This window comes from Aotus nancymaae, unplaced genomic scaffold, assembly GCF_030222135.1.
Source record: "Aotus nancymaae isolate 86718 unplaced genomic scaffold, 86718_ANA_hifiasm-v0.15.2.pri h1tg000019l, whole genome shotgun sequence".
NCBI classification, from domain to species: Eukaryota; Metazoa; Chordata; class Mammalia; order Primates; family Aotidae; genus Aotus; species Aotus nancymaae.
Window position 1 is genome coordinate 13640841 of NW_026988431.1, and position 14188 is coordinate 13655028.

A 14188-nucleotide genomic window follows, 5' to 3' on the forward strand; every position below is an offset into this window, starting at 1 on the left:
TAGTCTAAAACGATGTACTATTATGACCAAAAGAGATATAAGCAATAGGAACCCTATGTCTCATCTTCAGCTTGCGCATGAATTCATTCTGCCACTTGAGAAAAATTAGACTAGGTTATATTCCATCCAACCATCTGTGTGTGTGCACATGTGTGTGTATGTATAAAGGAACTTGGGGATGGTATATTTCCACTATTCTTTCCCTTTAGCCTATTTCCAATATTAGAAATCATGAAAATTCGTTTTAACTCACTGTATTACTCTCTATGACTTGTCAGAGAGTTCAGAGACTAATTTGATACACAGTCTTAGCAATTAGATTAGCGTACCTGTAGTTTTCCAATATTGGAAACAGGCTAGAGGGAAAAATATGCATGACTTCTCAGAGTATTGAAAATGAAGAGCAAAAACAAAATGAAGAGCAAAGAAATCCTATACATGTGTTATGCATAAAGATGTAATGGAAAGGTATATAATATAATGGTATATATATATGTTATATAACTAGAAAATCAAAATAAAGAACAAGAAAACTGCAAGTATGCTAATCTAATTTCTAAGACTATATATCAAACTCATCTGTGAACTCTCTGACAAGTTATAGAGAGTAATACAATGAGTTAAAACAGGTTTTTGGCTGGGCATGCTCACTCACGCCTGTAATCCTAGCACTTTGGGAGGCCAAGGCAGGTGAATGTACTGAGGTCAGGAGTTCAAGAGCAGCATGGCCAACATGGTGAAACCCTGTCTCTACTAAAAATACAAAAATTAAGGAGTGGCTGGCAAGATGGCTGAACAGGAATGGCTCCGGTCTGCAACTCCCAGCAAGATCAATGCAGAAGGCAGGTGACTTCTGCATTTCCAACTGATGTATCTGGTTCATCTCAGTGGGACTGGTTGGACACCAGATGCAACCCATGGAGGGTGAGCAGAAGCAGGGTGGGGCGTTAGCCTCACCAGGGGAGCACAAGGGGTTGGGGAGCTTCCTGTCCTAGCCAAGGGAAGCCGTGAAGGACTAACCCGTGAGGGACTAAGCCATGAGGCACTGTGCCATGAGTGACAGTGCATGGCAGCCTAGATACTGCACTTTTCCCACAGTCTTCACAATCTGCAGACCAGGAAATTCCCTTCAGTGCCTACACCACCAGAGCCCTGGGTTTCAAGTACAAAACTGGGTAGTCGTTTGGGCAGGCACTGAGCTAGCTGCAGGAGTTTTTTTTTTCATATCCCATTGATGCCTGGAATGCCGGCGAGACAGAACCATTCACTCCCCTGGAAAGGAAGCTGAAGCCAGGGAGCCAAGTGGTCTGACTAGGCAAGTACTGCCCCCAGCAGAGTCCAGGAAGGCAAGATCCACTGGCTTGAAATTCTGGCTGCCAGCACAGCAGTCTGAGTTCAACCTGGGACTCTGGAGCTTGGTGGGGGGAGGGGCATCTGCCATTGCTGAGGCTTGAGTAGGCAGTTTTACCCCCATGGTGTAAAAAAAAGCCGCCTGGAAGATCAAACTGGGTGGAGCCCACCAGAGCTCAACAAGGCCACTATGGCCAGACTGCCTCTTTAGATTCCTTCTCTCTGGGCAAGGCATCTTTGCCAAAAAAAAAAAAAGGCGGCAGCTCCAGTCAGGGCTTATAGATAAAACCCCCATCTCCGAGGAACAGAGCACCTGGGGAAAGGGGCGGCTATAGGCACAGTTTCAGCAGACTTAAACATCCCTGCCTGATGGTTCTGAAGAGAGCAGCAGATCTCCCAGCACAGTTTAGCTCTACTAAGGGTCAGACTGCCTCCTCAAGTGAGTCCCCTGACCCGTTTCTCCTGATTGGGAGACATCTACCAGTAGGGGCAGACACCTCAAACAGGAGAGCTCTGGCTGGCATCTGGCCAGTGCCCCTCTGGGACGAAGCTTCCAGAGGAAGAAAGAGGCAGCAATCTTTGCTGTTCTGCAGCCTCTGCTGGTGATACCCAAGCAAACAGAGTCTGGAGTGGACCTCCAGCAAACTCCAGCAGACCTGTAGCAGAGAGGCCTGACTGATGGAAAGAAAACTAACAGAAAGGAATAGCATCAACATCAACAAAAAGGATGTCCACTCACAGACTCCATCCAAAGGCCACCAATATCAAAGACCAAAGACAGACAAAGCCACAAAGATGAAGAGAAACCAGCACAAAAAGTCTCAAAATTCCAAAAACCAGAATGACTCTTCTCCTCCAAAGGATCACAGCTCCTTGTCAGCAAGGAGGTTGTGGAGCTAGGAGAGGGTTATCATTAGGAGAAATACCTAATGTAAATGATGGGTTGATAGGTGCAGCAAACCACCATGGCACGTGTATACCTAAGTAACATGTTCTGCACATGTACCCCAGAAATTTATATGTATATTTTTTTAATATAAAATTTAGCTGGGTCTGGTGGCAGGTGCCTATAATCCCAGATACTTAGGAGGCTGAGAAAGGAAAATCATCATCATCGCTTGAAACTAGGAAGCAGAGGTTGCGGTAAGCCGAGATCTTATCATTGCACTCCAGCTTGGACGACAAGAGTGAAACTCCATCTCAAACAACAACATCAACAAACACGTTGTCATGATTGGATTCAGTGCAATTTCATCAAATGATGTAAAACCAACCCCTCTCTCTCTCAAAACATACATACACACATAGACACACATATGTGTTATCTCTACAGATGCAGGGATGCAAAAGTTAAATATATATAATTTCAAGTTTTAATCTATTATTCATTTAATACATTTATATTTTCAAAGAGCAAGTACATCTTTCAATAAAAGTATAGTGTGAAAGCTCTTTGTGGCATCAAGTAATAAAAACACTAAAATTGTTATTAGAAAATACACAGATTCAGAAAAATCAAGGTTGTGATTAAGTATTAAATGCTCAATCTAGTATTATCCTAATTGCCCAGGAATAAGATAGTGCTATGCTGGAAACCACAAATAAAGTAACATTTTTCTTTTTAGGGTTGTCTATATAAGGAAGGGTTGTATGGAACCATAAAATAAATACTTAGCATAGATTCTTGTTTACAGTAGCCCCCTCCCATATCTGCAGAGTATATGTTCCAAGAAGTGAAGTGGAAGTCTGATACTGCCAATAGTATCAAACACTATATCTGCTAAATTTTCTCCTATGCATACATAGCTATAATAAATGTTTTTTGGGTTTTTTTTGGTTTTTTGTTTTTTTTCTGAGACAGAAGTTGGAGTGCAATGGCGCAATATCTGCTCACTGCAACCTCTGCCTTCAAGGTTCAAGTGTTTCTCCTGCCTCAGCCTCCTGAGTAGCTGGGACTATAGGTGTGTGCCACCATGCCCAGCTAATTTCTGTATTTTTAGTAGAGATGGGGTTTCACCATGTTGGCCAGGATTTACTCAATCGCTTGATTTTGTGATCTGCCTGCCTTGGACTCCCAAAGTCCTGTGATTACAGACGTGAACCACCATGCCTGCCAGGAAAATGCAGTTTTAAAAGCCACTTGTACAGTAAAGTTTTCTGTTTTGCTTCCAACCCCTCCTTTTGTACTGCCTTCTAGAATGTTTTGGGATGAGACTTGTGGGCAAACACTATATGATATTCTTCTTTGCATTACAGTGCCAAGTGCACAGTTGGCATGCAATATATTTGGATTAAACAAATGAAAGAAGAAACAGTCAATCGAAGGAGTACAGTGAAAAAGATTTGTCACTATACTTCCTTAGGGTCATCGATTCTGGGTCAATTCTAGAGAAGGGAATTTAGATCTCTGGCACTGCACAATAGCTCTATGAACAGGTTCCCCACACATTGTAAATTAGCAGTGGCATTGGGTCTCAGATATGTTTCGCTTAGACCATTTCTTTCACCTTTTCCAATTAGTTGCCAACATTTAAAACAAAGGCATATCACATAAAATTTAGAATTTGAGATTGTCTCAAAAAATCAAATCTGGCCCAAATCCTATGCCCAAAGTAGCTCAAAGCAACTCAAAGTTACATCAAAATCCTGTTGCTCCCAACAGACAAGACTTAGTTTTCCAGTTCACCACTTCACTCCCCAGTGTCTTGTGCTCAGTCTTCACCCATATACATTCACTCTGAGGCCACTGCAGGCATCCGATTTTGTAACTTCTGCCATTCACAAACCAGTTCTAACAATGAGACCAAATCTCAGTTTTGATAATTACTAACAATGCAATCTTGAACAAATAATTTACCCCCATGGAGTCTAATTTCACCACTTATAAATATGTAAAAGTTATCCCCTACTACGTCACAGTGTGGCTGTGAGAAGTAAATGAGATTGTATATGAAAGATTTTGTTAACTCTAAAGTACATATATATAAAGTAGGATTATTTTTGTTATTAAAACTAAAGTAAAAAAATGATCATCTATAAATTATAACGTATTTCTAAACAAAATTGAAAGCCCTTAGATTAATTAGTAGGAAAAGAAAACATGATAGTTAACAGTGAGTTAGATGTACCATTAAAAACTGGTGAATATTCAAACGCAAGCAGATAATATGTCATCAGACTTGGGTTTTTTTTTTTTGTTTTTTTTTTTTCCTGAGACGGAGTTTCGCTCTTGTTACCCAGGCTGGAGTGCAATGGCGCAATCTCAGCTCACCGCAACCTCCGCCTCCTGGGTTCAGGCAATTCTCCTGCCTCAGCCTCCTGAGTAGCTGGGATTACAGGCACGCGCCACTATGCCCAGCTAATTTTTTGTATTTTTAGTAGAGACGAGGTTTCACCATGTTGACCAGGATGGTCTCGATTTCTTGACCTCGTGATCCACCCGCCTCGGCCTCCCAAAGTGCTGGGATTACAGGCTTGAGCCACCGTGCCCGGCCCTTGGGGTTATTTTTGTCCAATTCATTTATGTTAAAATAATTTAATCAAATGTAATGTTATTTAAGAAAAAATAAGGTCATGTTTCTTTATTAAAATGAAGAATACAAAGCAGACAGAACACATAAATATTTTCATTACTATTCCCAGCTCATCTATAAAATAAATATTTGCTTTCAGCACAAAATAGTAATAATGACTTTAAAGACATTTAATTTTAAAATATAAAGAAAAGCAACTATGCTAAAAATAATTTTATAATACAGAATTATAGAATTAAAATTGAAATATCACTCTATTATCTAAAGGTTATCTTAAAACAAGTCTTAATTTTAAATGAATTTTTATACTCTTTATTGAGATTGTTTTTGTTTCAACCAAATTCTCCCTTATATATATATGTGTAAACTTATATATATAAATCTAAATGTTGATATATATATATTTATAGATATAAAATATATGCGTGCACACATATGCACACATAGTCATACACTAGCTTTCAAAGTGTCACTTAGTTTTTTTATGTGTTCCTTCAGCCAAACTAGAAAGCAAAATAAAAGGGAAAGCTTCTATTTCTATTTTCTATTGTGTATCTATTTCTATTTTATACTATCCTATGACCTAATAAAGCAATGGTTCTCAAACCTGGTTTTATTTTATAAAACAGATTTCAACGCCATATCAGAACTACAGAATCAGGCTTTTTGAATGGTCCTGCTCAAGATTTTTTAACTGCCCAGTTAATTCGAATTATAAATCTCTTTGGGAATCACTTCAGTGTTTCATTTGGTATATAGTCTCAGCGGAATGCTGATAAACTGATTTTTTAGGGCTGTTGAAGGACCAAAGTACAACTTTCTCATTAAGAAATAAATATATTTAGGAATAGGAAAAGCTTCTAAGATTCCTTTCCACACTGACTAATATAACATGAAAGCTTGTATTATCTGTCATCCGCTATCTAGACCCTTGGATTAGCAAAAGGATATAAGATATTCATACCATACCTAAGGCCTTTATAAAAACAGCATGCCTCCAGAAAATATAATAATCTCCATTTGATCCATAAAATTTGATGGCAATATCATTATGAATCCATCCTAAACTGTAATTCTCTTTAATATATGCATGAATTACACATTCCAGTCACAGTACACATGGTTGAAACATGCTTAGTCAAGCGGATATTGGAAAATACAGCTATTTAACTTATGAGAACCTTGCTAGAAAAATATGTTTAAATCGACCCAAGAGCTTTTCATATATATGTGGGAAAAAATCATAAAAAAAAAAACAAATTACCTTTAAACGTTGTAGAGCACATTAAAAAACTAACTTTCCAGGGGGAAACTATGGCCTCTTTGTAAGGGGAAATATTACAAATTACATGGGCATAAGCTGTGAAGTTTCTTATCCTCCAACTCTATTTTTCACATAAACATTAAGTACGCTTTAATATACAACTCTGAACAAGTCATTCTTGTAACCAAAACAACAGCATGAGCCAAAAATGCCTATTTCTTAAGCCTTTTATTTGTTAAAACAAAGCTGAAACTCCTTAGTCTAACATTAAAATTCAGGAAAATCTGACCTCCAGCTACTTCCAGGCCTACCATGGCCACACAGCATTTCAATTGTTCAGTACAACAAATTCAAAATTACAAGACACCAAGAGACTGAGACGTGTTTCACTCTCTATGTATGCTTTCCTCAGTGTGGTATAAATAATGCCCGGATTTCTCCAGTACTTTCCCTACCTGCTACCTGAAGTTGGAGTTCTCCAGCTGTATGAAATTAGGCCCAGAGCAACAGCTATTTTCTCTGCAATCAGGAAATGGTCCAGGGCTGCCCTTGCTTCGTAACCCAGCCTCTGTGAACCTGGCAAAGTAAGAAAGAAGGTGTTCTCATCTTTTCATTATTTTGCTAATGGCAGAGAAAATACTCCCATCATGGCATCAACTCACAACTCTTACCATGCGCTTTTAGAAATATAATTTTTAAACAGAATGTTTAAAGCAAGTGTAATATTTAAACCAAGAAGTAATATCAATATGGAATTTACAAATGATGTTTGTTCTATAGTCTTTTTGTAGGTGTGCAATTTATCTTTGGGAAGAGGCACAAACATCTTGAAAAAAACTTTGCTTAAAAACCAGATAATACTCATAGCCTTTTAAATCCCATCTGCAACTCATAAGAAAAAAAATCATTATACAGAGGGTCTCAGACTCCACTTGGGGATTATTCCTGAGGTTTCCATGGTATCAGCTAACCTTTCCCAAAGTTTTTCATGCTACAGTTGACCCTTGAACAACCTGGGTTTAAACTGGTTGACTCCTGGGGTTAAACTGCATAAATTTAAACCACATGGTTTAAATCTCCGTGAATATGCAGATTTTCTTCCACCTCTGCCACCCTAGAGACAACAAGATCAGCCACTCCTCTTCCTCCTTAGCCTACTCAACATGAAGACAATGAGCAGGTGATCCACTTCCACTTAATGGATAGTAAAAGCATTTTCTCTTCACGATTTTCATAATAGTATTTTCTATTCTTTAGCTAACTTTGTTGTAAGAATGTGGTATATAATACATGTTACGTATAAATGAGGTATTAATTGACTGTTTATATGATTGTTAAGGCTTCTGGTCAACAGTAGGCTATCAGTAGTTACATGTTGTGGGAGTCAAAATTTATAAGAAAGTTTTTGACTCTGTGGGGATCAGCCCACCATAGTTCTGTGTTGTGAAGGGTTAACTGTATTCCTCATAAGCTCCAGTCATTCTGACCTACCATATGCTTTTTAAACAGACTTAATAACTTCCTAACTGCATACTTATGCTCACTTTACATTTTCTACCCGGATACTCTTCACTGCTACGTCCAGCCAACGATACACCCTTTTTTTTAAGGTCCTCCTCAGTCTCTCTCACTTCATGATACTTTTCCTTGGTCCTTCCTACTAAAAGTGAACTCCTCCATCTTTGAATCCTCATTTGTTCATGTCCCCACCTTGAGTCACATAATCTTCCTTTCACCAAAGAAGTTTAAATGCAGATTGCATACTTTGTCAGATTATACTCTCACTGAAAGCAGAAATCTTGCATCATTTTTCTTTGTCTAACCCATACCAACATCTTATCAATAATTTTTAGTGAATGAATGAATGTTAGACAATTATTCACCTCCTAAAAGGCTAATCTTATTGAACCCAATTTTATCATGAGTAGACCTCTTTGGTATAAAATAGAATAAAATTATACAATAAACTGTCATAGTGACCTTAACATATTTTCATAAAGTGACTTGAGAAGTCTCTACTACCTGTAACATAAGAGAAATACAGGATCATTGCAACTGCTGCTCTGTCTTCCTTCCATATATTCTTTATTATGTATTTTGCTTGCTTTAACTACTGTTAGGTTTAGGGTCTATAATTATTAGGTCTGCTGTGATTTCACTGTTGTATCTAAAATATGATATTACAACAATTAGATACCAAAAACATGGAGTTAGCTTTTTATTTTGATGATGTATGCTCAAAATTGTATTTCCAAAAACAATGTACAAGCAAGGAATTAAACCACCGTATAGAAAATTTCTAATATTCCAAAATCAATATATTGTTGTCATTATCTGTTCTTCCTTCTTCAAACCACTTCAGTATCTATGATTACCTTATTCACCTATTTGCTTATTTGTTTACTGTCCCTTCAACAATATCCATCCAGCCACCCTTCTGCCACTAGAATACAAGCTCTAGGAGAGCAGAGACTACTCCATGGGCTGAAAATAGTGTCTGGCATTATAAGAGCGACTGAATAAATCTTGAGCAAGTGAATAGTGTCATTAGCCAACACTTTTCTTGCTTAAAATTACATTTTTGTGGCCAGATTTGGTAGCTCATGACTGTAATCCCAACACTTTGGGAGGCCGAGGTAGGAGGACTGCTTGAGCCCAGGAGTTCAAGACCAACCTGGGTAACACCATGAGACCCTGACTCTACAGAAAATGAAAAATTAGCTTGCTGTAATGGCATGTGCCTATAGACCCAGCTACTCAGGAAGCTGAGGTGGGAAGACCGTTTCAGCCCATGAGGTCGAGGCTGTAGTGAGTTGTGACTGCACCACTGTACTCAGACCGGGTGAGAGAGTGAGACCCTTATTCAAAAAAGAAACAATTATATTTTCATGGCACTGACATTACTTTTAGCCTAAAGTCACACATTATAAATGTTTTTCCTTGAAACAAGCAATGCAGACTGCAAGAGGTCTCGGACAATGGTTTTTAGCTGAGGGAAGAGAAAGAGGAAACACGAGGAGCTAGTAGTATGCACTGTACAGGTGATCCTGATTTAGAGAGCCTAGATTGTGGGATGGATGCAGTGTGTGGCAACATGCAGGATTTTTTCTTTTTTTTTTTTTTTTTTTTGAGACTGAGTCTCGCTCTGTCACCCAGATCACCAGGCTGGAGTGCACTGGTGCGATCTCAGCACACTGCAACCTGTGACTCCCAGGTTCAAGGGATTCTTGTGCCTCAGCCTCCCAAGTAGCTTGGATTACAGGCACAGGCCACCACGCCGGGTTAATTTTTGTATTTTTAGTAGAGACAGGGTTTTACCATGTTGGCCAGGCTGGTCTTGGACCCCTGACCTCAAGTGATTCACCCGTCTCGGCCTCCCAAAGTGCCCGGCCAGCAACATGCACCTCCTCAGGCGAGTTTTTTTCATGGCAGAGTTAGAATCTCAAACCAGAGTTCATGCTCTCAACAATTGAAGGCCCTCTCCTATACACTAAATCATCCCAGGCTTTTTGTCTGCCACTACAGCAAGCAATGCCAGCCTCAGCAATTGCCTTTTTTACAGCCCAAGCCCATATGCAAAGTCCGGCACATGCAGACACAAAGGCCTGGCCCTGGCATCAGAAAAGCTAAAGGCAAAAAGCACCCTGAGGCCCAGACATCCCGGCCAGATTGGCTCTAGCCAGGCCTTCCTGAGGGTTCCGGTCCTACACGGAGCCCTGGGGCAAGTATCTTACCTGCTTGGCATGGCCTGCTGGCCCACTTGTCAAAGCGAGGGGAGAGGAAGAGGGCAGAAGTCCATCCTATAAGGCTCCCGTGGGTGAAGGTGGACGCTCTCCTATTATCCCCTTCCTCACAGTAATCAATCTTCTATAAAATTCACCTGGGGAGGTTGCCAATTTAGAGATATCATAAACAGCTGGAGATTAGCTCTTCGGACGTGTTCACCAGGATTCCCTGGGATTGCACAGCCTTTAAGGGATGGACACCCCTTAAACCTTTCCTTTGAGGCAGAGATAAAGAGGAACCAATTCTCTGTTTTCTGACTGGCTTCCCTGCAGTAAACATTTGCCTACATGTGAAGCAGTTAAGGACAGGAGCTAAGAACATTTGTTTGGGAGCCGAGCTGCAGCTCAGGTGACTCTGATGAGACCCATAATTAGGAAACGCTGTGAGGGCTTTGGCATTTATAAGCTAAATCAGACTATATACCAAGCTTCCCTCCCCCTACCATGGATTTAAAGTATTACAAATAACAAGCTAACTTTGGGAGGAGGTTACAAGTTACAATAGCCCAGCTTGAGAGGTAACAGAGGGAAGGTAAGCACAAATGCTTCAGAACTCCTAAACACCAGTTGCCTAACATGAGTTCTAGAAGGAAAAAAAAAGAGGCGAATTTTCCAGTTGTTTAAAAAACGTGATTAAGTATTTAACATAGATGGTGGTCAGTATCAAATTATTATAATATTTATATCCCATTGGATGAGGTTAATAACAATATTAAGATTTAGCAGAAATTACATTATTTGCAACAATAAAACATTAATACAAAGTTTAGATGTGATTATTAAAATGTGCAAGAAGTTATAGATTTTTTCAAAATTCTTTTCGGAGTTACATGAGGAAAAGCAGTTGTAGATCACTGGACCATATGCAATGTTCATTTTCTCCCTGCAGGCTGAGCCAAAGAATCAGGGTTTTAAAAAACCTGGAGAAAGGCAAGTCCAGCGGTATGTGCTAGTAAAGGTTTAACCACCACTTCTGGAGGGGGAAAGGAAAGACAGTCAGGAAGCCCTACTTTGTAGCTTTTGCAATGATGTAATTATTACTGCCAAATCTGATTTCCAACTCCCAATGTGATGTCACGAAACAAAAAGGCACTCTGCACAAAATTGAGCAAAGACTCACAGTGAGGTCTAGCCACTTGATGCCAAACAGCTCCCATACACCCCTGAGTCTTAGTCTGATTTTTCTTTTGACTTTATGATATGGGAAGTTCCATAACATTGAAAGAACTCAATAATACATAAACATATTATGCAGGTGAATAAAGTTTTTGTATAAAGCATTTATGTTTAGAATTAATGTATATTAATTTAGAATTAATGTATAAGGTTCTGATACCACACAACCTTAATTGAGCCAACAAGAAAATAAATGACACAAATTCTTAGCTAGCCAAAGGAATTGTCAAAAATTCAAAAGTTGAGTAAGTCAAAGGTGCTATCTGAAAGAAGAGCTAACTAGAAACAAGTACAGGGTTCATTACCCAGAGGGAGACAAGAGAAGGCAAAAGGAGTAATCACAAGAATTAGAAAAGCCAGAGCAACCCAGGGCCATTAAAAGAAAGGGCAAAGAGTTCTAGCTCTCTAAATAGTCTAGAAAGACATGCTTGTGTTAGAGCAGAGAGCAAAATAGATATCTGATAATTATACCAACCTCAAAAACTCTTAAAGAAGCAAAGCAGACAAAGGAGAAACACGTTCTTTACACACTGTTTAATGAAGCAATAAAATAGTGAAAAACATTTTTCTCAAGAATGAATACATTAAAGTGTCTCTCCCTAAGTATTTATTGGAAAATTCATTGATGTGAAAAAATTCCTTCACTAATTTTTCTGAATACTGTTAATACACAGTATGCAAAAGCATTATTTTTATAGTTGCCTTTATTATGTCTCTCATCTGAAGATCTTAGTCTTCTTAATTGATTATATTGAAAGTGTTAACGTAATATTATCAGTTTAAAAAAAAACAAAACAAAACAAAGCTGACCTTCCTTCTTTGGCATCTCTTATGCCATAGTTATATTTCTGGTTATGCTATTTTCTATGTGCAAAAGGCTCTTTACCTTTACTTCATCCTAGACAGACATTTCCAGCTTCACCTGAGATGCATCAATCTGTTTAGCCTTTTGTGACAACTCCAGCCAGAGTTAGGGTCCTTTGTCCCACAGCTCCCTAGGTGTGCCTCTATTATGTTCATAATGAAATACTATATTATAGAATTGGTGTTCAGTAATTCTGTTTCTTAACAACACAAAAACGTTTTTTGTTCTTTTTACTATCTCCATGGCCTACCAAAAAACCTGATATAAAGTAGATATTCCATAATTACCTACTGAATGTAGACCATGCAGAAAAGTCTTAAAATCTTGTTACAATAAGACAATAAGCTCATATTGTACATTTTAATAAGCAAAAACACAGTAAATATTTTTATTTAAATTATATATACATGCAATAAAAGGCAGTCTGTTTGAAGGTATGAAATTCAATCATCAGCCTATTACTATGACCTTATTTGAAAATGCTACTACTGATGCATTTCATTGATATTTATTTTAAATAAATATGAGCACTTCAAACATTTAGAAATTTAAGGATAGATTACCCATTTAGATTATTTCTGACACACTACTTATAATGAATCACCAAGTTATTGCAACAAAGACATATGTTTTTAAATATGACTTGAAAAAAATAATGTTTTAGCAGAAGAGATCAAGACTTGGCTTTATGAAATCCCCAAATATGTACACACACATGTATATATTTCTATAAATGAAAACTGGATCAAAATAAATACACTGTTCTGTATTCTTAACATAGAATTCTATTGTGAATATTTCTTCGATCATAAATTCATGAAATGTCCTGACAACTTGCATAATGTTCAATATATAGATATGCTATAAATTATTTAACTGTTCTCTTATACTTGGACAATCTTCACAAATAAAAATATTCTTCAATGAACATTATAAATTTTGTGTATCATTCTGCCTAGGCTAAATATCCTTTTTTTGCTGTTTTATTATTTTTCTAACCACCTGGATATTATTTATTTTTATTTTTGATACATTTGTTATATTTGTATATATTTATGGGGTACATGTGAAATATTATTAAATGCATCAAATGTATAAGTATTCATTGAGGGTATTTAGGGAATCCATCAACCAAGTATTCATCATTTATATGTGATGAGAACATTTAAAGCCCTCTCCTTTGGTTATTTTGAAATATATGATACATTGTTTTCACCTATAGTCACCCTACTCTGCTATAAAACAGTGGAACTTATACCTTCTATCTAACTGTATGCTTATACTCATAATCAATCTCTTTTTATGAGTATCCCACCTACAATACAACCTTTTCTGTCTGATATCTATCATTCTACTCTCTATCTCCATGAAATCAACATTTTTCACTCTCATATATGAATGAGAACATGTGATATTTGTCTTTCTGTGCCTTGCTTATTTCACTTAACATAATGACTTCCAGTTCCATCCATGTTGCTGCAAATAACATGATTTCATTTTTTTAATGGCCAAGTAGTATTCCATTGTGTATATATAACACATTTTGTTTATCCATTCATTGTTGGAAATTTATGTTGATTTCATATCTTTGCTGTTGTGCGTAGTGCTGCAATAAACACGGGAATGCAGGTATGTCTTTGACATGTTGATGTATTTTCCTTTGGATAAATACCTAGTAGTAGGATTTCTGGATCATATGATAGTTCTATTTTTAGTTTAGTTTTTTTTTTTAAAATCTCCATACTGTTTGCCATAACAGCTTAACAGCTATACTAATTTATATTCTCACCAACAGTGTCTAAGAGTTTCCTTTTCTCTGTATCTTTGACAACATTTGTTATTTTTCTGATTTTTTAATACTAGCCATTCTAACTAGGGTAAGATGATATCTCATTGTGGTTTTGATTTACATTCCCCTGATGATTAGTGATGTTGAGCATTTTTTCATATACTTTTTGGCCATTTGTATGTTTTCTTCTGAGAAATGTCTGTTCATGTCCACTGGCCAGTTTTTGATGGTATTATTTGTATGTATTTACTATTGTTTGAGTTCCTTGTATATTTTGGATATTTTCTCTCACACAATAGGTTGTCTTTCCACTCTGTTGATTGTTTCTTTCACTGTGCAGAATCTGTTTAGTTTAATATAGTCTCATTTGTCAGCTTTTATTTTTGCTGCCTGTGCTTTTTGAGGTCTTAGCTATAAAATCTGTGA

At 37.6% G+C, this 14188-nt stretch overlaps 1 protein-coding gene across 3 annotated transcripts in view; it reads right to left on the reverse strand.

Moving 5' to 3' along the window:
- NAALADL2 (N-acetylated alpha-linked acidic dipeptidase like 2) overlaps positions 1-14188 on the reverse strand; it is a 1216540-nt gene that overhangs the window by 1124066 nt on the left and 78286 nt on the right. For 2 of the 3 annotated variants that reach the window (XM_064378621.1, XM_064378622.1), the window contains exon 2: positions 6603-6723. The gene's annotated coding sequence lies outside the window, so the exon portion shown is untranslated. The remainder of the gene's footprint in view (positions 1-6602; positions 6724-14188) is intronic. The other variant, XM_064378623.1, reaches the window with a different exon arrangement.